Source organism: Thamnophis sirtalis, unplaced genomic scaffold (genome assembly GCF_051295495.1).
Source record: "Thamnophis sirtalis isolate CommonGarterSnake01/CBP01778 unplaced genomic scaffold, rThaSir2_p1.2 scaffold_4, whole genome shotgun sequence".
Taxonomy (NCBI): domain Eukaryota; kingdom Metazoa; phylum Chordata; class Lepidosauria; order Squamata; family Natricidae; genus Thamnophis; species Thamnophis sirtalis.
Genome location: NW_028261384.1, coordinates 8598885 through 8625428, shown reverse-complemented (window position 1 = coordinate 8625428; position 26544 = coordinate 8598885). Strand labels below are relative to the sequence as shown.

Sequence of the window (26544 nt, the reverse complement as noted above, 5' to 3'; positions counted from 1 at the left end):
TGTCCACAAACATGCTTGTTCCATGTAGAAGCATCTGGAAGCTTAAAATACAACAGTTCTCATAGCTTTGTGCAAGTCTAGATTTGCACTTGTGTCACCTCTCTTGTGGGAGCTGCATTGATTGCCAATTTGCTTCTGGGTCAAATTCAAGGGGTTGGTTATCACCTTTAAAGCCCTACCTGGCTTGTCAATTGAAGGACCATGTTATTTGAAGGTTATTTGAAGGACCGCCTTTTCCCGGTCACATCTACTTGACTCACCAGAATGGGGAGGCAGGAAATGTTACTGGTCTCCTCCCTTAAGGAAGTCCATCTAATGAAACCAAGAAGAAGGACCTTCTCTGTGCTGGCTTCCTCCCTGTGGAACATCATCCTTGCAGAGATAAAACTGGCTCCCATCTTGGTAGTCTTCCATAGGACCCTAGGGACATGGTCTGGCCAGTGGGCCTGAGGACCCCAGCATGATTTGGAGAGCCCATCAAGTGGTTGGATTAATAGTTGTCATCAGGAGGATGGCTGGGATTTATTTATTGAGCTTAGTATTGGGGTTTTATTCTTGTAAGTGTCCTGGAGTCACCATGGGTGAAGTAGTAGCCATATAAATTTTATTTTTTTTAAAAAGAGGGCAGGGCTTCAGTCACAGATGTAATCTTTGGGGGAGGGTTGTTGGGTTTGTTTGTTTGTTTTTTGCTCCACTTGCAGACCTTCCTAGTTCCGAACAGATGAGATCTGGTTGCTGTCAAAGACAGCAACATTGATGCTGGTCCTTCTGCAGAATTTGTCTACTCAAGGGGTGTCCAACCTTGGCAGCTTTAAGACCAATTCCAACTCCCAGAATTCCCCATCCATGCTGGTTGGGGAATTCTGGGAGTTGAAGTCCACAGTTCTTAAAAGGTGCCAACGTTGGTCATCCCCAGCAGGCCTACCCAGTTGCTATATGAAAGACACAGAAGCAAAACTGGTCTTAAAAAAAAAATGACAATCCTATGAGGGGGGTTATGGCACAAGGGTTGTATTTTTGACTCATCTAGGTAACAAGGGTCAGCTTCATTCACCTGCATTATGCATTCTATAGTTTGAAAATTGCCCAGACTCTGATCAAGCTCAGCTAATCACATTGTCTTGATGTTTGGGTTGAAAAGAAAAAAATAGCAAGAAACGCTTCCTTTGCGAACCTTTTGTTTTTCAGACAAATGTTCCTTTGTGTGGGGGTATAGGTGGTATTTTCCTTCGGCTTTGAAATTGTTCCTTGATTTCCCAGGTCCTTTATCTGCTCTCGGAGACTTTTCCTGATTAGAAGAAATTTTGCACTTCACTACTTGATTAAATAATGAATACATTTCTGTTTGATTTGCAGTTGCTTACTTAATTAAATTTCTTTTCAGTGCCCCAATTTTCATTATAATTTCAATTTTGCATTTAATCACGGCGTTGTTCTTTGCTGCCACCTCTTCTAATAGGGGTCTATTCTCCTGCCATAATGCTAGGAGAACTCAAATGGGAATTGCATGCATATATCAAGGGCAGAAGGGGGGGAAAAACCCTCTATCGGGGAGTGCAGTTATTTGAGAAGTTAATGAGGGAAGGGAAGATGCAGCTATTTTGTTCCATGTACAAAAAACCCCCAAACTCTAAATATCTACCAAGATAATGCAAAAGCTAATTCCTTTTTCTGTAGTTGTTTCTTCATAGCTGAGATTTTTTTTAAAAAGCATAGCAAAAAGAATGGCTTAAGGACTCTGAGTCTTACAAGCATTAACTAAATCAATGTTTCTTCAATTTAGTAACTTTAAGATGCATGGACTTCAACTCCCAGAATTCCCCATGTTGGCGGGGGAATTCTGGGAGTTGAAGTCCACGCATCTTAAAAGTGACCGAAGTTGAGAAACACTGAATTAAATTATCCAAGACACAGAATGGTTGACTTTGTCTCAAGAGTTACCCATAAATGCACAAATAGTCCTTGCTTACGACCACAGTAGACCCCAATATTTCCATTTCCATTGCTAAACAAGTCAGCTGTTCAGTGAATTTTGCCCCATTATACAATGACTTTGCTTATCGGAAAGTTGCAAAAAGTGATGATTCTTGCCACTGTTGTTAAGTGAATAACTGCAGTTGTTAGGTAAGTATCACAATGGTTCACTGGCTTTTTCATTGACTTTGCTTATCAGAAAGTTGCAAAAAGTGATCACATGACCCTGGGAAACTGCAATCGTCATTAATACATGCCAGTTGCAAAGTTTTTGAGTTTTGATTGTGACTCCAAGATGCTGCAACCATTGTAAATACATGCAAGTCACTATGTGCTCAAATTTTGATCACATAACCATGGGGATGCTGTGATGGCCTGGTTGTAAATTCGATGGCCATCATAAGTGAAAGGACCATTCATAAACCCCGTTTTTTTCAGTGCTATTGTAACCCTGAACCATTGCTAAGCAACTGGCTGTAAATTGGGGCTACCTATTTTTTCCCTATCCAAGTTTACACACACCATGAAGCCTATACACAGATCCCATGTTAAGGACCCCAATGCTGAGGCTTAATTAGTCATGAATGGGTGTTCTGACATCCTTCCTGGATAGGAGTTGCCACAGATTGCAACTAATAAAGGATATTCATCTGCCAGTGATTTTCACAGTTGTAAAATGCCCTGTGTTTCATCTGAACTACACATAATTCTTGATTTACAATCATTTATTTAGTGACTCTTTGAAGTTACAATGGCACTGAAAAAAGTGAGATTTGGTCCTCACACTTATGACCATCATAGCCTCATCACAGTCACATAATCAAAATTTTGGCCCTGGTCAATTGGCATGTATTTATGATGGTTGAAACTACGTGATCAACATTTTTGACCTTCCCATCCCATCCTTTGCAAAGTCAGTGAGAGAAGCCAGATTCACTTAACAACTGCAGAATTCACTTAAACACTGCAGTGATTTGCTTTACAACCAGGTAAAAAAAAGGTCATAATATTGAGCATGACTGCCTCAACAACTGTCCTGCTTAGGAATGGATATTCTAGTCCCAAATGTGGTCATAATTCAAGGACTACCTTTAATTCATCTAGATCTGTCTCTACTACTGATGCTACAACTGCTTTATGTGTCTATTATAGACAGGGCACCATTTGATGCACTTGTCCATTTGAACAGTGAGAAGAGTCAGATACTGCTTGAAAGCTGTTTGGTAGAATTGTAAATGAGAAATTATTTTTTATTTCTTTACTAGATTTGCATTTTTATGATTATATTTAATGTTATTAACACAGTTGCGATGTGGGCCAGAGGACAGAAGGCTGGTATTTGAACGAAATAGAGGGCAGTCTCTGGAGGGAGGAAGCAGAGATAGGAAGAAGTGGGCTGGTTGAACAGCAGGAGATAGAGAGCACGGGGCATTTTAAACAGCAAATGTGCTTTTGAAAAATAAATAAATAAATGTTTGCATCAAGTATTTGGGGAGATGGAAAGTATATGTTATTGTAAGTGACCTGGGAATGTTTTCAGAGCTGTGATGTGGTTTTGTAACCGGGGACAGATGGTTAGGAGGGCTGCATATGGCCACATTGTGGGGGAAGATTTGCTGATTGTTAGAACTCAAAGAAAACATGTGCCAATAGGCATCCTTACAGCTCCCTGGATTTTCTGACTTCACACAACCAGTCCCAAAAGACGCAAGCTTTGATCCTTGCGATACTGAAGCTAATTGGGGCTTCCAAGTGGGGCCCGAGCTGTTGAGCAATTCAGACACTAGAGGGCACTGTTTGCCCGTCTGAATGAGGCAGACAGAAACGCTGGCGAAGGTGTTAATTAAATCTAGCTTTTCAGCTTGCCTGAGAACCACCTGCGGGGAATCCCGTCTTAAAAGGGACAACTCGCTAAATAACGGAGGGGGAGGGGGAAATCTTTGGCAGACATAACTGCAAATTGGGAAAAAGAAAAAAATAGGAAGGATCTGGGAATTACAAATCTAGGAGTAGGGTTTTATATTTAGCTCCTTAGGTCTTTTAGCCCTTTAGGAGATTTCTCCTCCAATCTTGCCTACTCCTATTGCTCCTAAGTGCGAATTGATTGATTGATCAAGTGGCATCCAATTGATGTCAGCTGTTAGTGACCACATAGATTTTTTTTTTACGATGATCAGTCCCTAACTTGGCACTTCAGATCTTCCAGTGATGCCACCATAATGAAGTCCAACCACCATAGTGTTTGCCCTCCTCCTCTTACCTTCCCATCTGCCTTTCCCAGCATCCCAACAGTCTCCAGAAAGCTGGGTCTTCTCATAGTGTTTCTGAAATTGCAAATCCATTGCCAACATTTCATTTAAGTCACCTGAGACCTCTGAAATCAGCATTTGAGAAAACTTCTTTGCAAAGTGTCACTCCACTTCTGACTCTCATTCAGAATTACAGAATAATAGAGTTGGAAGGCACCTTGGAGGTCTACTAGTCCAACCCCTGCTCAAGCAAGAGACCCTAGAGTCTAGTGATGGAGCATCCACAACCTCCAAAGGCAAACTGGTTAATTGTTATAGCAGTGCTTTTCAAACTTGGCAACTCTAAAATGTGTGGACTTCAACTCCCAGAATTCATACTGGCTGGGGGATCCTGGAAATTGAAGTCCACCCATCTTAGAGATGCTAAGGATGAGAAGCATAGGGTTAAATGTTATTCACAGGCATACCTTCTGTCTGCCATGCCTTCCCTGGAAATCTTAACCAATTAGTGACCTAATAGATCAAGATCTTAGCTTTTTGGAGGCCACCAGAATGAACTCCTGTCCCCTAAAGCCTTCATCTTTCTGGTCCTTTCATTCTTGTCCCACCTTGCCTTCACTTTCTGAATGTTTAGGCTGCAACACCAGGAGGGCTGTTGCTTTCTATTTTGGAAGCAGGAGGGCGGAGGCAGCCTATTTTTGCATTTCTGACCTATATAGGCTTCTCCCGACTATAGCAAATATGCTGTGTGGGAAAAGCCACGATAAATCAACAGCGCTTTGCAGAGCCTCAGGCCTGACTGCAGAGTTCTGTAGTCTCTGATTGTTGCAAGCAAATCAACTTGCCAGGAGTTTGCTGGAAGGACTGACTTTGCAGAATTTTAACCTTCTAAGGACAACCCTACACAATTTCCACCTCTTTCAAATGTCTCTTTCCTCACATATGGAAACCCAAAGGGCTGGAAAATGTACAAGATAAAATCAAATCTGCTCAGTCATGGGATTCTATTTGGATTACCCGTACTGTGATTATTATGAAGGTAGGCATTCTTTGCATTACATTAGGGTTAGAATTAGGGATTAGGGTTAACTTGGAAAGGACCTTGGAGGTCATCTAGAGTCTAGTCCAATCTGCTTCACAACCTCCTTCTTAAAAACCTCCAGTGATGGAGCATCCACAACTTCTGGAGGCAAGTTGTTCCTCTTATTAATTGTTCTCATTGTCAGGAAATGTCTCCTTTTCACATATTGGAAAAATGTCTCATTACAGCACATAGAAACTGAGAGCTCTGGGGTTTTGAACCCAGTCCAGGGCTAAATTCTAAATAACACAATAACAGAGTTGGAAAGGACCTTGGAGGTCTTCTAGTCCAACCCCCTGCTCAAGCAGAAGACTCTATACCATTTCAGACAAATGGCTGTCCAGTCTCTTCTTTAAAACTTCCAGTTATGAAGCAACCACAGCTTCTGGAGGCAAAACATTTCACTACTCAATTGTTCTTTCAGGAAATTTTTCTTAATTAGGATAAAATTATTGTCACTTTAAAAGTACACTAATCAGCATACATTAAAATGAAACTTTGTTGCATTCAGCTCTCAAAAGACAACCATTATGCATATACCCACATAGTCGCACATATAGTATGATACAAAAATATAACAGTCTAGTTTGGATGTATACATACATACATACATACATACATACATACATACATACATACATACATACATACATATATATATGGTGAAAAAAAGAATCCCGTGAATTTACAAGAGGGATGACATAAGGAACAAAACTGTACAGAATCTGGAAGTCCTGCTGTAGAAATACTTTGGAACCTCCTCCTAGAGGGGATCAACAGAAACAAACCATAAAGTGGGTGTGTGGGGTGTCTCAAGATACTTTGAGCTCTAAGCACATAGCGCTTGTAAGCAGCATCCTGAATGACAGGAAGTGAGTTTCCTATAATCTTCTTGGCTGCCCTCACCACTCTCTGTATGGGTTTTCTATCTGAAGCTCTGCTGCCCCCAAACCAGACAGTGATGCAGTTTGTTAAAATGTTCTCAGTCGTGCCTCTGTAAAAAGTGGCCAGGACAGAAGGAGAAACATGTGCTTTCCTCATCCAATGCAGGAAATGCAGGTGCTGGTTTTCATGCTTCACTAAAGAAGTCAAATTGTTAGTTATCTGCACCCCCAGATACTTAATACTATTGCACACCTCCACAGTTGCAGCCTTGATACAAAGTAGAGTATAACTATGCTGACTCTTTCTAAAATAAACAATGATCTCCTTTGTTTTGTTAACATTCAAATTCTAGATTATTCCCAGAATCCCTAGCCAGCATGGATCCTGGGAGTTGGAATCCACACATCTTAAAGTTGTCCTGCTGTTATGGAATTCTGGGAGATGAAATCCACACACCTTACATTTGCCAAGCTGTTAACAGAATTCTAGGAATCGAAGCTTACTTATCAAAGCTGGACACAACTGCATAGTCTTTTCTAGGATTCATAATTTCTGTAGTCAATTCACTTCTGCTGGTTATTAAGATCTCCAATGTCTTCAACATTCATGAGTTGCTTCTGTAGGACCTTAAATTCCAGTCTGGGATGATCTGAATAGGGATAACACTATGATTTTTGCTGTATGGTTTATTCTCAATTTACTGATTACAAAAACAGTACATGATTTTACTCAGAATCTGAATCTACACCTGAATCTAAATTTCATTAAAATTGTTTATTGCTCCTTGATTATCAATATTGACTGGGAGTACTGGAATTATTTGCATTCACTGGAAACTCTTTGGTTGGGGATGTCCTATGATATTTGTCTCTGAAGAAGATAATATTTGTATCAGGCTTGAATTGTGCAATCCTTGGTGCTCCCTGGGTTTGATTGTCTTCTTGCAGATGTTTCATTACCAAACTAAGTAACATCATGAGTACTAGTAGGGAGTGCTCTCATTTTATATTCTAGCCGGTTGCTTGCCCTCTCAGTGTTTGTGCAAGTGATACTGATAGTTCCTTAATTGGGTTGTTGTTTATGGTTAGCTTCTTTGGCAGTTCCTTGATTGGGGTGTTGTTTACTTCTTGATTGTTGGTCTAATAGTAATCTTGGTGTTGATATCTGCTCATTTGGGTGTTGATTGCTGGTGAGGAGGTATTTTGGTCTTTTTGTTTTCTTTCTGGCATTTTAATTGTCTTCTGTCTGTCTGTCTGTCTGTCTTTCCCATCTCTCTCCCCATCCCTCTCTCCCCTCTTCTCTCCTCCCTTCTCTCTCTCTCTCATCTATCTATCTATCTATCTATCTATCTATCTATCTATCTATCTATCTATCTATCTATCTATCTATATCTATACATATACATCATATACATATACATCATATACACACACACACACACACACACACACACACACACACACACACACACACACACACACACACACACACACACACACACACACACACACACACACACATATATATATATATATATATATATATATATATATATATATATATATATATATATATATATAATAAATTAAAATAAAAACTGCCTAGAGTCACCTTGTAGGGGAAATGGGTGACATAGAAATTTAATAAATAATATTTACTTATTTATGATCTCTCTTTTGACCCTAGAATGTCTCCCTAGCAAGATGCCCCTAATAAGTCTGAAAAAAAAGTTTCAAAGTAATGCTTTGATTTTTTAAAAGTCTTAATTAAAGGACAGATCTGCCAAATCAAGATGGGTGTCAGCGTTCCAAATATCATGCAGAATTAAATCAGAGTCCAATGCAATGCTATCCTTAAAGTTCCAATTTAATAAGTCAGACATGTTGGCACATCTGTGGAAAATCCCAATTGTGAAAACTTCCTGGGATTCCACCCAGTTGAAAGTTCATGATCTTGTCCTCACGCCCATAAATCCATCACATGGTCCAATCTTCTTCGGCCACACTGGCATTTCCACCCATCTAGTTTCGGTCAGATGCAGAGGTGCAGAGACAAAAGATGACCTTGGCTTCTAGAAAGGAATGACAACAAGACATTCCACAATTCTACTCCTTTCTATTCCCCCTCCCAATTACTACACTAATGAAGATAGCAATAGCAGTAGACTTATATACCGCTTCATAGGGCTTTCAGCCCTCTCTAAGCGGTTTACAGAGAGTCAGCATATTGCCCCCAACAATCTGGGTCCTCATTTTACCCACCTCGGAAGGATGGAAGGCTGAATCAACCCTGAGCCGGTGGGATTTGAACTGCTGAACTGCTGATCTAGCAGTAGCCTGCAGTGCTGCATTTAACCACTGCGCCACCTTGGCTCTTATCATTGGCTCTAATGAAACAGCATAATGAAATAATAGAGTGTGTGGCAGGCCAAAAATCCTAAAAGGAACATAACTACAGGCCTGACAATGGGTATGTTCTTTGAAACAACCATACCAATTGGGGGAACTTCTGATAATTTTTCTGCTGCTTTGCAGCTCTTATATACAATATATAGCATTACAGTTTCAACTGCATATACGGAAAACATGGATGATATGGTGCCAATGACATGAGCATTTGCCTAATGCAATTTATCCCATTGTGGCTTTGTGGCTCCCACAATGTGCCTCTCAGAGCAAGATTAGTGGTCTAAAGTTTGGTTTCCAAGAGCTGTGGTGGCCCAGTGGTTAGAATGGTCGGTAAAATGAAGACCCAGATTGTTAGGACAATAGGGTGACTCTCTAAACTGCTTAGAAAGTGCCGTCAATCACTATGAAGTGCTATATAAGTGTAAGTGGTATATAAGTCTAAATGCTATTGCTATTCATTCATTTTCTTGATTCTCAACTACTTCACTATGGCCATAAACTGTCACTTTGCTCCCATTTATGCTAATGAGATGCTATGCTTCTGGGCTGATCTTGCCAACTCAAGAAAAACCTCAACCCAACTCTTAATACACGTAGTCCTCAATTTACAACTGCAATTGAGCCTCAACATTTCTGTTGCTAGACAAAAGAGTTGTTAAGTGAGTAGTGCCTCATTTTATGAAGGCTTTTGCCACAGTTGTTAAGTGAATCACCAAAATTGTTAAGTGAATCTGGCTTCCCCCATTGACTTTGTTTGTCAGAAGTCTGCTGGGAAGGTTACAAATAATGATCACATGACCCTGGGACAATGCAACCGTCGTAATATATATGCCAAGTTCCCAAGTGCCCAAATTTTGATCACGTGACCATGAGGATGCTTCAACAGTCATAAGTGTGAAAAACAGACATAAATCAGTGACACTTTTTCAGTGTCAACTTTGAATGGTCATTAAATGACTGGTTGTAAGTTGAGGGCTATCCATATTTCTCTCTCTGGTTCAGCTACTGAATATGAATTCTTGGGCCAAACCATCATTTTATTCTACAAAACTGGGACAGACTGAAACCCTCCATGTTGCATAGGGTGATCCTGTGCCCAACCAGGGAGCTATGGCTCAACAGCCAGATGGCTACTTACTATTGTTGAAAATCTTGTAAAACATAGATTGTGTCAGTAACAAGTGAATTGTGACTTTTTGTATTTTTTGCTACGTTGATGCAGAAGTTTCTCGAGATTTGGACTTTATATCAAGGGTTCCTCAAGGTAAACTGATAGAGAAAGGCTGATCCGATCTGAATGGAATCCGCACTGATTGACACTTGCACTTAGAAATAGTCTTCACTTAATGACCATACCTTTAGTGACTCATGGATATTATGGTGTACTTAATAAGGAGAGTTACAACCAGTCCTTGAAGTTGTTGCCATTACAGCTTCCTGCAGTCATGTGATCATTATTTGAAATCTTCACTACCAACTTCTGATAAATAAAATCAATGGGGAAGCCAGCAGGAAGTCACGAGTCATGGTTATGTGACTTTGTTCTTAATAACCAGTGGTGATTCACTTAATGACTGCAATCAGATGAAATGAATTGCCTTTCTAAGTGATCTATGATCATGTGATTTTTTTTAAAAAAAATAACGCTTTCTCTTAGTGACAAATTACCATTCCCAACTGTGTCGGTAACTAAGACTACCTGCAATGCTTCGACCTATTTAATAAAAACTTTGGCGCATCAAACTAACATATTTTTATTCTGCCAGATATTGGAATATGATGTTGTTTAACCATTTTTCATTTGGACTTCTGCTTTTATGCCTTGTGGATTTAATGTTATGTATTTGTGAATAATGCTACATATTTGTGTATATATTTTAATGCTATATATTTGTACATAATGCTATATATTTGTACATAATGCTATATATTTGTGTTTCATTTTAATAGTTTTATATATTTATCCTGCTAGGCTTCTGTGCCAGTCTGACTCTGAGCAGTGTATAATCCCACTGTGCACAAACAGGAAATATTGATGAAAAATAATCAGGTAAACAAAGAATATTACAAATTTTACATACTATTTTTGTGTGTGTGAAAGAACTATAAAAGCACATATAATTATATGCTCTCGCACAGGAGGAATAATTCTTTATTCTGCTCTCCACAAATGTCTGCTGAAATAACTAGAATTTAATTCATTTTCTAGACCTCTATAAAATTATGACAAGTTCTAATTCTTTTTTTAAAATTTTGTGAAAATTTAGACAGTTGTGAGCTACAGAGAGAAAAGTGGGTTTTGTAGGATGGTACACATATTTTAAATATATTAATAAAATAAAATATTTTACTCATCAACAAATGTATGAATATTATGAAACCCTACCAGTTGAACATCTTGAACATTACATGCATGTCTGCAATGATCATCATAGCACTGGTTAAAGAAGCACAAGAACTAGCAGTCACAAAAAATTCCTTTATAAAAATATCATTCTTACTTGGCAATGTTTTCCTATAATTGCAATAAAATCAGATTTGGTTTTAGGATACAGAAGCATCCAGCAAGACCAAAAAAGGCATAATGTCAGCCATCACCATGGAAAAATTGCATTGTATGTTTTTTTAATATATATATTGCAATTGCAACACTAATGGGACTTGAACTGACAAACTTGAACATTGGGCACTAGCTAATAAAATGAAATTCAATGGTGAAAAGAGTAAGATTCTATATTTAGGCAAGAAAAACGAAATGCACAGGTACAGTATAGGTGGGACCTTGTTCAATAGTAGTAACTGTGAGAGGGATCTTGGAATCCTAGTGGACAACCATTTAAATATGAGCCAGCCGTGTGCAGCAGCTGCCAAAAAAGCCCACACAGTTCTAGGCTGCATAAACAGAGGGATAGAATCAAGATCACGTGAAGTGTTAATATCACTTTATTATGCCTTGGTAAGGCCACACTTGGAATCCTGCATTCAGTTTTCGTCGCCGTGATATAAAAAGATGTGGAGACTCTAGAAAGAGTGCAGAGAAGAGCAACGAAGAGGATTAGGGGACCGGAGACTAAAACATATGAAGAACGGTTGCAGGAACTGGGGATGTCTAGTTTAGTGAAAAGAAGGACCAGGGGAGACATGATAGAAGTCTTCCAATATCTCAGGGGTTGCCACAAAGAAGAAGGAGTCAAACTATTCTCCAAAGCACCTGAGGGTAGAATAAGAAGCAATGGGTGGAAACTAATCAAGGAGAGAAGCAACTTAGAACTAAGGAGAAAATTTCCTGACAGTGAGAAAAATTAACTAATGGAACAACTTGCCTCCAGAAGTTGTGAATGCCCCAACACTGAAAGTCTTTAAGAAAATGTTGGATAGCCATTTGACTGAAACGGTATAGGGTTTCCTGCCTAGGCAGGGGGGTTGGACTAGAAGACCTCCAAGGTCCCTTCCAACTCTGCTATTGTATTGTATAGTTGTGATTATCTTCACATTTCAAGATAAAGTGTCTCTAGATTGGAGTTTGATTCTCTGATTCAGAACACAGTGATACTTTGGTACTCGACTGCTTTGAAATTCATTGACTTTGGTACTCAACTCATTTTGATGTGACTCAGTGCGCAAGCTAAAACTTGTCAATGTCAGCTGCCTTGTGATTCAATACATTCTTTCTTATGGGAAAAAATGTTTAATACTCCATTGTTTTGGTACCCATCACACCTTCCGAAACCAATTAATGATGAGTACTAAAGTACCACTGTACAGCCCGTTTGGAGTGATTCAGATATATTTCCCCTCACTTCCTCCAACTTATTGCCTCAATATACACCATGATTCAAAATCTAAATCTCTCACTAACATTAGAAATGAAATTATCTCCCTCGCCCATGTGATCCTGGATGAAATAATCCGGATTAATATGCCTTTATTAAGGACTGATTTGGTTCAGAATAAGAGACATATAGGCTTTTTAGAAGCCTTTTCATTCTGATTTGTAATGATGACACAATTAATCACTTCTTAAAATACTTCATGGCAGGTTGAAATTTGCAACCAATCTGACCTCTTTGTACAGGAGTCAAAACTGCCAGGTTTCAGGTGAATAGGTTCAGAAGTATAATTATTATTAAAAGAACATAAGATAGGTTTATTTTTAAACACACACACAATTTTACAATTTCAGAAGGTAGTCATATGTCTGGAATGGTATAGGCTTCTCTGCTTAAGCAGGGGGTTGGACTAGAAGACCCCCAAGGTCCCTTCCAACTCTATTATTCTATATTCTGATTCTCTTGTCAAAGGGGATTTTTTATTTTGGTGAAGAGAAAGCATCTTTGTTATGTGAAAGTTTGTAAGAAAATGCATAGATCCCATGCATATGTTGGGGTAAGAAAATTGCAAATTTAGACAAGAAATTAGCGCAGTGATTGAACTATAAACAAATTAAAGCTTTTCCAAGCATTAAAGTCTAGAGTCACTCCAATACTGAGATAGACAGCATATAAATAAAATAAAATAAACCATAATATCATTGGCATTGAGATAATTACCAGTCAATGCTCCCTCCCAAGGATGGTCCAGCCATTCCATCTCTCAGCCTGGGGGGTGAAATTATTCGCCCCTCAGAGAGGGCCCGCAATTTGGGAGTCCTCCTGGACCCACAGCTGACCTTAGAACATCATTTGTCGGCTGTGACCAGGGGGGTCTGTGACCAGTTAGTCCAGAATGCAGCCGCGCAAGCGATTGTGGATGTACCTAGGTACACCCACATTACACCTATCCTCCGCGAGCTACACTGGCTTCCCATTGGTCTCCGAACACGCTTCAAAGTGCTAGTCGTTACTTTTAAAGCCCTACATGGCATCGGACCTGGCTACCCGAGAGACCGCCTCCTGCCAATTACCTCCCTAAGACCGATTAGATCGCACAGACTAGGCCTTCTCCGGATCCCATCTGCCAGCCAATGTCGGCTGGCGACACCCCAGGGGAGGTCCTTCTGTGTTGCAGCTCCGGCCCTCTGGAACGAGCTCCCCGTTGAGATCTGGACCCTTACTACCCTTCCGGCCTTTTGCAAAGCGGCTAAGACCTGGCTGTTCCGGCCGGCCTGGGGCTGTTGAGTTGTCCAGCCCCACTTCAGGTTTGTGACTGTTGTGCAATTTTAAACTGTTGTTTTATTTATTTATTTATTTTATATCCCCCCGTTTTACTATAAGCCACCCTGAGTCTCTTTTGAGAGTGGGCGGCATACAAAATTTAATAAATAAATAAATAAGCAATTGCAAAAGGCAGCTTTACTTGAAACAGCTTACATCCTGCAATGAGAACTTTACTACCATCAAGCATCGTCTGTTATCCCAGGTCCTTGGAAAGGACTCGATAAGTGGACAAAAATGTCAAATCCAGTCTAAAGCTGGCCGACTGTGTAACCAACCATAATAAATTAAAAAAAGGAAAGTCATCTAAAGTACAATGGGACAGAGGCTGAATTATAGACACAGAAGATGTAAACAACTAGCATTCTATATATGTCTCCTATATCCTCTTGTAAACTTTATTATCTTTCTTGCTTTGGGGAAGGAGAGCTAACAAATAGCCCTGAACTCTTGGACAATTGCGTGATCTAGTGTCACATCCCTCTCTCAAAAATGATTCATTGCGAACCAAAGCCATCAGTCACGGTTCCATAACCCACCTTGGCTTCTAGCTGTAGCCTGAGTTTTTCTTTATGGGAAAACATTAGCACAATTTCAGAAGGGTTCAGAGTCCCTCATTCAGTTGGATCCTATTTTGACTGGCCATTTCCCAAACCTGCCTGATTTGGCACATTTTGATTTGGGATTTTCCTAAATCTGAAGCTCGTCCTTCCTAGGGTTGACTCCGGAAGCTGAGAAATAGCTTTAGTAGTTTAGAAGATTTCATGAGAAATCGGCAATGATTTCCACGCTAACTAGGCAATCAGTGATCTCTTGCTCAGCGCCTTGGGACCTCATCAGTCATATTCTAATGAAGTTGCTACAGCAACCCAAGATACTGACTCAACGATCTTGATGTTGTGAAGTTAATCTATCCATTTGGGTGTCTGTATGTGCAAGACGCTTGATAGGGCAGCAAAAATTCTCAAGCCTACCTAAGTCCAGTGCCTGGCAGTATGGTCAAATGTCATTGCTGGCCAATAGATCTCTTGCAGACAATCTTTCCCTCTTTCCTTTACACCGACCAAACATCTCACGTATTTTTATTTGTCTTAAGACTTGGGCCCAAAAACTTTAAAATAGCATATGGTCCTCTGTGAATTTTTTTAAAGAGAAAACTCTTCCCTCTATAAAACTACTATTATCAAATCAAATCAAACTTTATTATAGCCATAAGGCCATCTATCAGATATTTTTTAAAAAAAGGTTTAAAAGAAATTATAGGTAGATCTCAGAATACAGAATAATAGAGATGGAAGGGACCTTGGCGGTCTTCTAGCCCAACCTCCTGCTCAAGCAAGACACTCCATATCATTTCAGACAAATGGGTGTCTTCTTAAAAGCTTCCAATGTTTGAGCACCCACAATCGCTGGAGGCAAGTCATTGCACTGATTAATTGTTTTCATTGTCAGGAATTTTCTCCTCAGTTCTAGGTTGCTTTTCAGTTAGTTTCCATCTGTTGCTTCTTGTCCTACCTTCAGGTGCTTTGGAGAATAGCTTGACTCACGCTTCTCTGGGGCAGCCCTCCTAAATATTGAAAGACTGCTATCAGCTGGCAATAAGCTTTGCATAAGATTTGATGTTACATGTCCATCCTAGGGACCTTCAAAACTACACCACTGTGTTCTGGAACTGACCATGGGGATATTATGATGGTAGTTAAGTGCTAGGACCCAGTGTAAGTCATTTTTTTTAGTGCCATTGTAATTTTGTATAGCAATAACAACAGCATTTAGATTTATATACTACCCCCTGGGCGGTTTACAGTGTTAGCATCATTTGCATATTGCCGCAAACAATCTGGGTCCTCATTTTACTGACTTCAGTCGGATAGAAGGCTGAGACCACCTTGAGCCCCAATTAAACTCCAGGCCGTGGGGAGAGTTTGCCTGCAACACCGCGTTTAACCACTGAACCACCAGGACTTCTGGCCATTAAGCAAATTATTGTAAGTTGATTGCAAGGACCCGGATTGTTGTTGGGGGCAATATGCTGACTCTGTAAACCGCTTAGAGAGGGCTGAAAGCCCTATGAAGTGGTATATAAGTCTAACTGCTATTGCTATAACAACTTTTTTAGATAAGAGAAGTGAGTGGAACATGCGAAGGCAGAATTAGGCAATATGGAAAAATATCTCTGAACAATAGTTGGACAGCAGAGGTGACAGAAACTCTATGTTGCAGGGTAAGGTGGATGCAAATTGTTTGGCGTTGTATGGAAAATCATACGACTCAGAGTCTATACAGGTAATCATCAACTTACAACAGTTCATTTAGCAACCATTCAAAATTACAACAGCGTTGAAAAAAATGACTCATGAATCTTTTTCATACGGCCATTGCTACCCCCCGGTCAGGTTTCAGAGTAGTGCAGGCACTTGGCAACTGGCATATATTTATGATGATTGCAGTGTCCCAGGGTCATGTGATCAACTTTTGTGACCTTCTGACCAGCAAAGTCAATGTGGAAGCCAGATTCACTTAGCAACCGTGTTAAGAGCCAAGGTGGCGCAGTGGTTAAATGCAGCACTGCAGGCTACTGCTAGATCAGCAGGTCAGCGGTTCAAATCTCACCGGCTCAGGGTTGACTCAGCCTTCCATCCTTCCGAGGTGGGTAAAATGAGGACCCAGATTGTTGGGGGCAATATGCTGACTCTCTGTAAACCGCTTAGAGAGGCCTGAAAGGCCTATGAAGCGGTATATAAGTCTACTGCTATTGCTATTGCTATTACTAGCTTAACAACTGCAGTGATTCACTTAACAACAGTGGCAAACAAAATCATAAAATGGGGCAAAACCCGCTTAAAAATGTCTCTCTGAAGCAACAAATTTTTTGGGCTCAGTTTGTAGTCATAAGTTGAGGAATGCCTGTACGTAATTAAGTATCAACACCAACGTGGGTACAGGTTATTGTTTTAATCTTAGGACCACAAATTAATTAGTCACATTTTATTTATGGTCATAGAGCAGAATTCTGTAAAAACACTCAAGCAAGAAAACATAACAAGATTAAAATATTAAAATGAGAAATGCATAGCAAATTGTCTTCTAACATGGAAACAATCTATCACAACTTAATTATAGCTAGACTTTTCTTATTGCTATCACAACTGAACAATATTTTGCTAACCCTTTTCAATCATTTATCAGCTCATAGGAAAAATGTATTTTCTTGCCTAGACTAGCTGGAGTAATTTACAAGGAGGGACAATATTAGGAAGTCATGAATGGTAGAGTGGTTAAGCAAACAGAAGATGCAACATTGATTCAGAATCACCCTTCACAGAGAAATAACCGTAATTCTTAAAAGTCTTACATCTGCTTGTCTATGGAGATTCTCAATCATCCAGGCCCAGTGCCAAAGGTGCTTTTTGCAAAAGGCAACTGGACTTTCTTGGTTTTTGCTTTCCTTGAAAACTTTTCACTTCTCACCAAGGAGCTTCTTCAGTTCTAACTGACTAGTGGAGAATGGGAGGATTTATATTGTTTGCAATCATCTCGTCATTAGTAGTCTCTCTGACAGTTGTTGTGGTCACTTGGAAGTTTATCTGCGCCATCAGGGTCAACTGAATCAGTGCAAACAGGTGTGGAACTTTCTTGGCACTGCTGAAAATTTATTACATCTACTTGTTTCCAGGTGTGTTTCCAGCTCTTTCACATCTGCCTTGTTTAGCCTCTATGTGCCTCTTATGCCAGGTGAAGATGAGTGCTCCAAAGACTAACGGATGAAATCAGATGCAGGTAATCCTCAATTTACAAATATCCATTTAATGATTGTTCGAATTTACAAAAAAGTGACCTATGACCAGTTTTCCCACTGGTCATCTTGATCGTTGCAGCACCCTCATGGTCACGTGATCAAAATTCGGGTACTTGGCAACCAATGTTTATTTATGATGGTCACAATATCCCAAGATCATGTGACCTCTCTAGCTGTGATTTTTCCAGAAGACAAAAAAAAAAAAAAGTCAGTGGGGTAAACAAGATTCACCTAACAACCATGTTAACTGCAGTGATTTGCTTAACAACTATAGCAAGGAAGGTTGCAAAATAGGGCATGACTCGTTTAACAACCCCCTTGCTTGGCAATGGAGATTCTGATCCCAGTTATGACTCTAAGTCAAGGACCACCTATATAGGCTCTTCAGAATGAAAAACCCACTCTTTTGCCCACTCTTCTAGAATAACTTTTATCAATCCAATTTCCTATCTGCAAAAAAAACTGGAGGAATGCATAACATAAATAGTGACTCTGCTTTTAAACAGCCTTCGAAATTGGAAAAGAGGGGGAGGAGAATAGTGGAACCCATCTAAATCTTTTCATGCTAATTAACACTAAAAATTCAAGAACAAGATCTGAGAATTACACAGCAGGGTGACAAAGAAAGCCTCACTCTGATGAGTGCTGTGATGAAATGAGGAGAAGGCAGTGGCTGGAATTTAAAAAGGAAATGATGTTATTCATGTAAAGACATTCCAGGTTCAAAAGGCATGCCATGTTCCTAGACCTTACAAAGTAAGGTGGGCCTTCTTTGAGGTGGCAGAATGCTTCAGTTTTTATTTCCAAAAGCTGCTTTGGAGAATGTGGAAGCGGAGACTTAGCACCTGTCTACAATTTTTTAGAGAGCCTTTTTGATGCAGGGGTGATGGAATCACTGAGAAACTGAATTCTAAACCTGCTTTAGATGCAAAGCCAGCTGGGTCAGTCCATTTCTCTCAGCCCTAGAAAGGAAGCAATAGCAACTTAGGAAAAGTTTTCTTGCAAAAACTGCAGGGACTTCCTCCACGCAATTTCTGGGAAACAGAGATGAATGAGCAGAGGGGCGGGGGGGGGGGGAGCAGCTCTGTCCCAAAGGTGCTTTTTCAAAAGGCAACTGGACTTTTCTTAGTTTTTTCCCTTGAAGATGTTTTGCTTCTCATGCAAGAAGCTTCTTCAGTTTTGAACTGAAAGAAGCTTCTTGGTGCGAATCAAATCGTCTTCAAGGGAAAAAAAACTAAGAAAAGTCCAGTTGCCTTTTGAAAAAGCACCTTTGGGACAACTGTGTCCTGGATGGCTGAGAATCTTTATATACATTTAAACCAGCTGAATCTTTTCTCAGAATATGCATGCAATTGTGGGAAAAGATGTAGCTGCTTTAATTTTTGTGGTTTTCATTGCCTTCAGTATGAAGAGTTTTGGGGTTGACAATTTTTCTTTGATTGGATGAGATTTTATCAGTTCAGAATCACATTACTTGTGAGTGGTGATGGGGCTGAAACAAGATGATCAGGGCAGAAACCAAATGGATAGGAGCATGGATTTAATCTGATCATTGCCCTGACAGACCTGCGTTGTGATGTGACACACACCATTGCAGGGGCCTCTGTCACTTCAATGGGATTGTTGGATTATGCACACTTTCTGAAGGGGCCCCTTGCTTAGCACAAGAGACCCAAACTTGACCTTCCTCCTGCTTAGCTCGAACTCATCCAGGGAAGCTCTGGGAGGGAGCTCTGTCTTTCTAGACCTTTTACTGAACGTGCTACAAGACAAACCGCACAAGCAGTAATTTAGTCTTAGGGCTCAGCATGAAGTTAATGAGCCCACAACTGCAAAAACACTGGAGACTTGACAAGCACTTAGTTATTTAAAACAAATATATTAAAATTAAAGTTTATTGTACTACAGTGATTTACGTGGTTGCAAAGGCTGGGGTGGGGAAGTTGTTTATCGTTTCCTTTCTCTCCTAGAAACCCCACCCCCCTTTAAAAAAAAGATTCCAATGTTTGTGTGTGTGATCTGTTGCTTTCCTTTACGCTTCATGTTTCCCTAGGGTTTTGGATCAATGCTAGATTAGATCTGGGATGCCCAGGAAGGCAAACAGTGATTTCCAAATAACCAGCATTAGCTGGAGCAAGGGTGAGGTTAGGAGGAAGAATGTTTCAGTATCCAAACTTGGTAACATCATCAGTGCTAGTGATGGTAAGATCAAGAGGACTAGTACCAATGATGTTGCCTAGTTGGGGTAATGAAACGTCAGCAAGAAAACAAGCAAGCTCAGAGAGCACCAAGAACCCCTCACGATGATGGTTTCTTCTTCTGGGAATTTTTGTTTTGCAAGAGGCAGACTCTCAGTGTTGGCCATTTTGTTTTTCCTGCCTTTCAATGCCCTCAGAAAAAGTACACGTAGTCCTTGATTTATGACCACAACTGAGCCGACAATTCCTGTTGCTAAGCAAGGGAATTGTTAAGTAAATTTTGTTGTTAAGTGAATCGCAGCAACTTCCTAACAGGGTTGTTCAATGAATTTGCTTCTCCATTGAAAATCTTCCAATGAAAAAGGGATCACACAACCCTGGGACACTCTAACTGTCATAAGTACATGCTAGTTGCCAAGCATACAGATTTTGATCACATGACTGTCATGACTCAGCAATGGTCGTACAATGTCCCTTTTTTTATTTCTTGCAACTTTGAATAGTCATTAAATGAACAATTACAACTGGAGGATTAGCTGTATATGGCAGCCACTCCAACAATATTGCTCTTTTTCAAAGGTGATTGCCATTTTGTCTCAACCTGAATAACTAGACTCCTCAACTTACAACCCTAACCCCTTTTCCAGCTTTTGTACTTCTTAAAATAAATCTTAGCCTGTAGCGATCTTCAGAATTTCACTTAAGTAAATCTGGTAGACACCAAAAACAACAACGAGAAAAAAAACACGATCACTGTAAGTGGACCTTGATGCTGCAACAGAAATCTATAAAACAGGTAATTTGCTATGGGCTGTAAATTGACCAAAGGAATGAAGCTTGGAGAATAATTCTTTGAGATAAGCTGGAGAAGACTGTGCTATCTTGATCAGCAAAGTGTGCAGCGGGGAAATGGCTGGGCCACAAAATCAATGCATTGAAAGTGATCACCCCAATAGAAAGCCTCCTAAAAACCACCCTGATAAAAGGAGAGGTTAGACAGCTATCCCCACCTCTGAATTGGCATTTTCCTGCATCTGTATTTATTTATTTTTCCAATACTTGGATTGGCATTTCAGGGAATTGTTTTGAATTGTGTTAATGAAACAGGTGGAAGAAATATGAAAACGTATGAAGAATGGTTGCAGGATTTGGTCAGTCTAGAGAAAAGAAGGACCAGGGGTGACATGTAAGCAGTATTCCAATATCGGAGGGGCTGTCACAAAGAAGAGGGGGTCCACCAATTCTCCAAAGCACGTGAGGGCAGGACAAGAAGCAATGGGTGGAAACTAATTAAGGAGAGAAACAATTTGGAATTGAGGAGGAACTTTGTAACACTGAGAACAATTAACCAGTGGAACAAAAGTTGCCTTCAGAAGTTGTGGGTGCTCCATCACTGGAGGTTTTTAAGAAGAGATTGGGCAGTCACCTATCTGAAATGGCATAGGGTCTCCTGCTTGAGCAGGGGGTTGGACTAGAAGACCTCTAATGTCCCTTTGAGCTCTATTCTGATTGAAAAATCAAACGGGAATCTTGGGTGGATCTTTTTGCACAGAGTCTGAGAGATACAATCTAGCCTTGTTTGAATTATTACAACTGATAAAATGGCATCACATGATGAAAAATTGGGCCTTTGGCAACCGGCATGTCATGTGAGCATCCCCAACTGGCAACTTTCCTAGCCTGCTCATGACAGGAAAATCCACAGGGGAAGTTGGATTCGCTTGGGTGAGATCATTCGACGGCACGGGATAAAATACCATCAATACGCGGACAATACTCAGTTGTATCTGTCCGCCCCGTGCCAACTCAGTGAAGCGGTCGACGTGATGTGCCAGTGCCTGGAGGCTGTCAGGGTCTGGATGGGGGTTAACAAGCTTGTGCTCAATCCAGACAAGACCGAGTGGCTGTTGTGTTTCCCTCCCAAAAATTTGGTTAGTATTCCATCACTCAGGCTGGGGGGTGAAATTCTACGCCCTTCAGACAGGGCTCGCAACTTGGGAGTCCTCCTGGACCCACAGCTGACTTTAGAACACCATTTGTCGGCTGTTACCAGGTGGGCATTTGCCCAGGTTCGCCTGGTGCACCAGTTGCGTCCCTATCTGAACCGGGAGGCACTCGCAACAGTCACTCACGCCCTCGTGACCTCAAGACTGGACTACTGCAATGCGCTCTACATGGGGCAGCCCTGGAAGAGCATTCGGAGACTTCAACTCGTCCAGAATGCAGCTGCGCGAGCGATTGTGGGTGTACCTCGATACACCCACATAACACCTATCCTGCGTGAGCTGCACTGGCTTCCAATCGATCTCCAGATACGCTTCAAGGTGCTAGTTATTACTTATAAAGCCCTTCATGGTATTGGACCTGGGTACTTGAGAGACCGCCTGCTGCCAATTACCTCCCAAAGACCCATTAGATCGCACAGGGCCGGCCTCCTCCGGGTTCCATCCACCAGCCAATGCCCCGGCTACGACCCGGGGGAGGGCCTTCTCTGTTGCAGCTCCGGCCCTTTGGAACGAACTCCCCGTGGAGATTCGGACCCTCACCTCTCTCCTGGCTTTCCGAAAAGCCATTAAGACCTGGCTGTGCCAGCAGGCCTGGCGTTGATGAGCTCCCTTCCCCTCTGGACAGGTGTGGTTGTTGGTTATTTTAAATGTCTATTTTGTATTTGCATGTTCCCCTTCCCGTTGGAGTTGTTCGCTGCCCTGAGTCCCTTTTAGGGAATAGGGCGGCATATAAATAAAATAAAACTTCAAACTTCAAACTTGACAACTGTAAGGATTCACTGAACGTCTATGGCAAAAAATGCCTAGTTAGTTACCAGCTATTTAATACAAATACAGGGAGTCCTCAATTTACCACAGTGACTGTTCAACATTACAACAGCACAGAAAAAAGTGACTTATAGCCATTTTTCAGAGTTATGACCATTGTAATCCCAAAGATCATGTGACCAAATTCAGATGCTGAGCAATTGGTTCATATTTATGACCATTGCTGTATCCCAAAGTCACATGATCCCCTTTTGTGACCTTCTGCCAAACAAAGTAAACAGGGATTCCCAATTCACTTATCAATCAGGTTACTAACTTAACAACTGCAATGATTCACTTAACAACTGTGCCAAGAAAGGTCATAAAATGGGGTAAAACTCACTTAACAAATGTCTCACTTAGCAACAGAAATTTTGGGCTTCATTGTTGTTGTAAGTCAAGGACTACCTGTATATTAAAATTAAAGTTTGTTGTACTAGAGTGATTTACAGGTTGCATAGCCTCAGGTTGAGTGCCCTAGGTGTGACTTACTTAACAAGCACTTTATTTAGCAACAGAAATTCTGGTGACTATTGCGGTTGTAAGTCAAGGACTTCCCATATAGGAACAAAATACTTTGTTTTCTGCAGACTATCAGAAGATTCTTCATTTATAAAACTGAAGGAGCAAATATTGCAAATGATCAGTTTTTTCTTGAAGAAAAATTACATATACTAAAGTGGAACATTTCTTCCCCCATCCATACATCACATGACCAAACACAGCATCCAATAATAGATCAACAGTTTCTCCCCACCCCCTGGCATGGTTGGCTGGAGGATTCTGGGAGTTGAAGTCCACACATCTTAAATTGGCAGGTTTGAAAAACACTGACTTTGAATCACACTGTTGGAAGGAACTTTAAAGATCTTCTAGTCTAGCCCCCTATTCATACAGGAATCCTCAAACCATCTAAGACAAATGGCTGTCCATACTTAGACTGAAAACCTCTACAGATGGAACATCCAGGAAATTTTTTCTTATTTTGAGTTTAGATCCCCCATCCCCTATCAATTCCTGTCCTGCCTTGGCAGCTATGGGGAATAAACTCATTCTCTCTGTTCTGGGACTTTTCTTAAAGTATTTGAAGACTTCTTAATATCCCCTGTTAATAAGGAGTCTAATGATTTAATAATGCATTGTTTGTCAATGTAAACTGAGTCACAAAATGAAAGTCAGTAATGAAATAAAAAAGACAAGAAATCTTATATTAATATGCCAAGGTGGCCTTGGACATGAACATTTCTCTCAGTTTTACACTGAAAGCCAATAAGTGGTAGTTCCTGAAATCCATAATATTAAATGTACTCTTAGAAAGTTATTATGAACTTTCTAAAATAAATCACTCCCCACACCCTCACTCTCACCCTTCTCCTCCTGCTCCTCTTCTCTTCTTCCTCCTCCTCCTCCTCCTCCTCCTCCTCCTCCTCCTCTTCCTCTTCTTCTCTTCCTCCTCCTCCTCTTCCTTCTCCTCCTCCTCCAGTCCATTTCTGCTCAAGCAAAACACTTGATTTTTGTTTTGTTTTTGTTGTTTTAGAGGTCTGCCATCTGGACATGAGCCAAGGAGCTCTGCAAGGCATCTGGTCTACGTCTTTTGCGTGTGGAAAGAGTGTGGAAAGAGCACTGGGCCACTTTAGTTTTGCTAAAGATAGATGGCTGTAAAATTATGTTCGGAGCTCCATTTGACCTGACATATTGCACTTGTTCTATCAAAGTTGTTATGAAGCTTCATTATGTCTGGGGAGAGAGCAGTTAAGCCACGAGGGCCTTCTTCTCCAACCGTGCTCTTTCACTTTTCTCTGAGAAACAGACTGCACAAATATTTGTCCCACAAGTACATGCCACGCAAGCAATGAAGGCAGATTGTTGTCCACCTAAAACATTTTTATTAAGAGTTGTATCCTTGGAGGATCACTTGGAGGATCATTGGCTTCTTCAACTGCCCTCAAAGAGCTCCATTTACTCCAAAGAATGATGACTCTGAATTTTATATTGAGCAGAAAAAACCTATTGGCTTCCATTGGTGTATGCTCTAGGCACCCAATTAAAGGTACATTTTAAAGGGTTCCATTTGAAGCAGAGTTTAAGATGTTCAGACTTCAGAATAATAGAATAATACAGTTGTAAGGGACTTGGAGGTCTTCTAGTCCAGTGTTTTTCAACCACTGTGCCGCGGCACACTAGTGTGCCGTGACATAGTGTAAGGTGTGCCGTGGGAAAATTACTTTATATATAGTCAATATAGGCACAGAGTTAATTTTTTTTAACATTTTCTAATGGTGGTGTGCCTCATTATTTTTTTCATGAAAAAAGTGTGCCTTTGCACAAAAAAGGTTGAAAAACACTGTTCTAGTCCAACCTTCTGCTCAGCCAGGAAACCCTGTGCCATTTCAGAAAAATGGCTGTGCAATCTCATATTTAAAATTTCCAGTGTTGGAGCATTCACAACTTCTGGAGGCAAGCTGCTCCACTGATTAATTGTTCTGTCAGGAAGTTTCTCCTTAGTTCTTGGTTGCTTCTCTCCTTGGTTAGTTTCCACCCATTGCTTCTTGTCCTGCTTTCAGATGGTTTGGAGAATAACTTGACTCCCTCTTCTTTGTGGCAGCCTCTTAAATATTGGAACACTACTATCATGTCATCCCCTAGTCCGTCTTTTCACTAGGCATACCCAATTCCTGCAACTGCTCTTCGTATGTTTTAGCCTCCAGGCCCTTAATCATCCTAATTGCTCTTCTCTGCACTCTTTCCAAATTTTCAACATATTTTTAACATCAAGGTGAGCAAAACTGGATGCAGTATTCCAAGTGTGGTCTTACCAAGGCAATTTAAAGTGGTATTAACACTTCATGTAATTTTGATTCTATTCCTCTGTTAAGGCAGCTTAGGACTGTGTTGGCTTTTTTGGCAATTGCAGCACACAGTTAAGCAGTGGTCCATTAAGACAGATAGATCCCTCTCACAATTACTACTAGTATTACTAATAGGTGAGTCAGGTACTATATCAGTTCAATGCCCAGAATTCCATAGCCAGCAGCATGGGAATTATGGGAGTCCACATATTTAACAGTTGCCATGGTTGCGAAACACTTATTTATGGTGTATAAAGAGAGGTTCAGTCCACAAGAGAGAAGGAAGATTTAATAATCACTTAGGGAGCTTTGAATTATTTCAGAAGGAAGTACGAAATGTAAAATCTACTAGCTGCATTAATCATAAGCTGCAAGCATCTCTAATTTGAAACCTCCAAGAAATATCCTCCGAGGAGAAAATCCAGATCAATTCTTGAAAAATCCTGACTCAGCAGGAATTGAGGTCTCATGTATAGATAGTCCTTGACTTATGAATCGGTCAATTAGCAACTGTTTAAAGTTATGACAGATCTCCCGGGAGGGTTAATTCTAACTTGAAATTCCAACAATTGCCTCCTTACAACATCACATTAGGTGCTCAGCAACTGACCCACATTTATGGCCATTTGCAGTGGCACATGACCTATTGTACAACCGTCTTGCTAAAAACCAGCTTTTACTTCTGGTTTTCAGGAAAATCAGTCCTTGGCGATTAGTTTGCTTAATGACCGTTGTGAAAACATTTGCCAAATTGGTTTGTCATGTGTGGTGACCCAATTTATGACCATCACAACTTATGACCATAATGAGCAGACTCCATTACGGTTGTAACTCAAAAACCACAAGTAATTTGTGTATTAAATGTGTATGTCAGCCAATTCCCAACAACTTTTCCAGCAAAACCTTTGAAGGCATTTTTTTTTGTTCTTTTGGAAGATTGTTTTTTTTTTCCCGGGGGGGGGGGGAGGGATCTTTGTTTAATGTCTCAGCCTCTGCTTTCTCTTTTCCATCCCCCACTGTCCGTCTCTACTTATGAATCATCTCTGTCTGAGATCTTTATGTCTCTTACCTTGAAGCTGCACAAATGTATGAAGAAATTCACTGTCTGCTGTGGTCACAGTAGCTCTTGTTCATT

At 40.5% G+C, this 26544-nt stretch overlaps 1 long non-coding RNA gene across 1 annotated transcript; it reads right to left on the bottom strand.

Annotated features, from left to right (window-relative positions):
• Nucleotides 1-1207: 1207 nt before the first annotated feature.
• LOC148045765 (uncharacterized) lies at nt 1208-26544 on the bottom strand. Its single transcript, XR_015696226.1, has 3 exons — nt 26479-26544; nt 4235-4298; nt 1208-1288 (listed from the first exon to the last, which is right to left on the bottom strand). It is a non-coding gene; the product is annotated as an uncharacterized LOC148045765 (long non-coding RNA).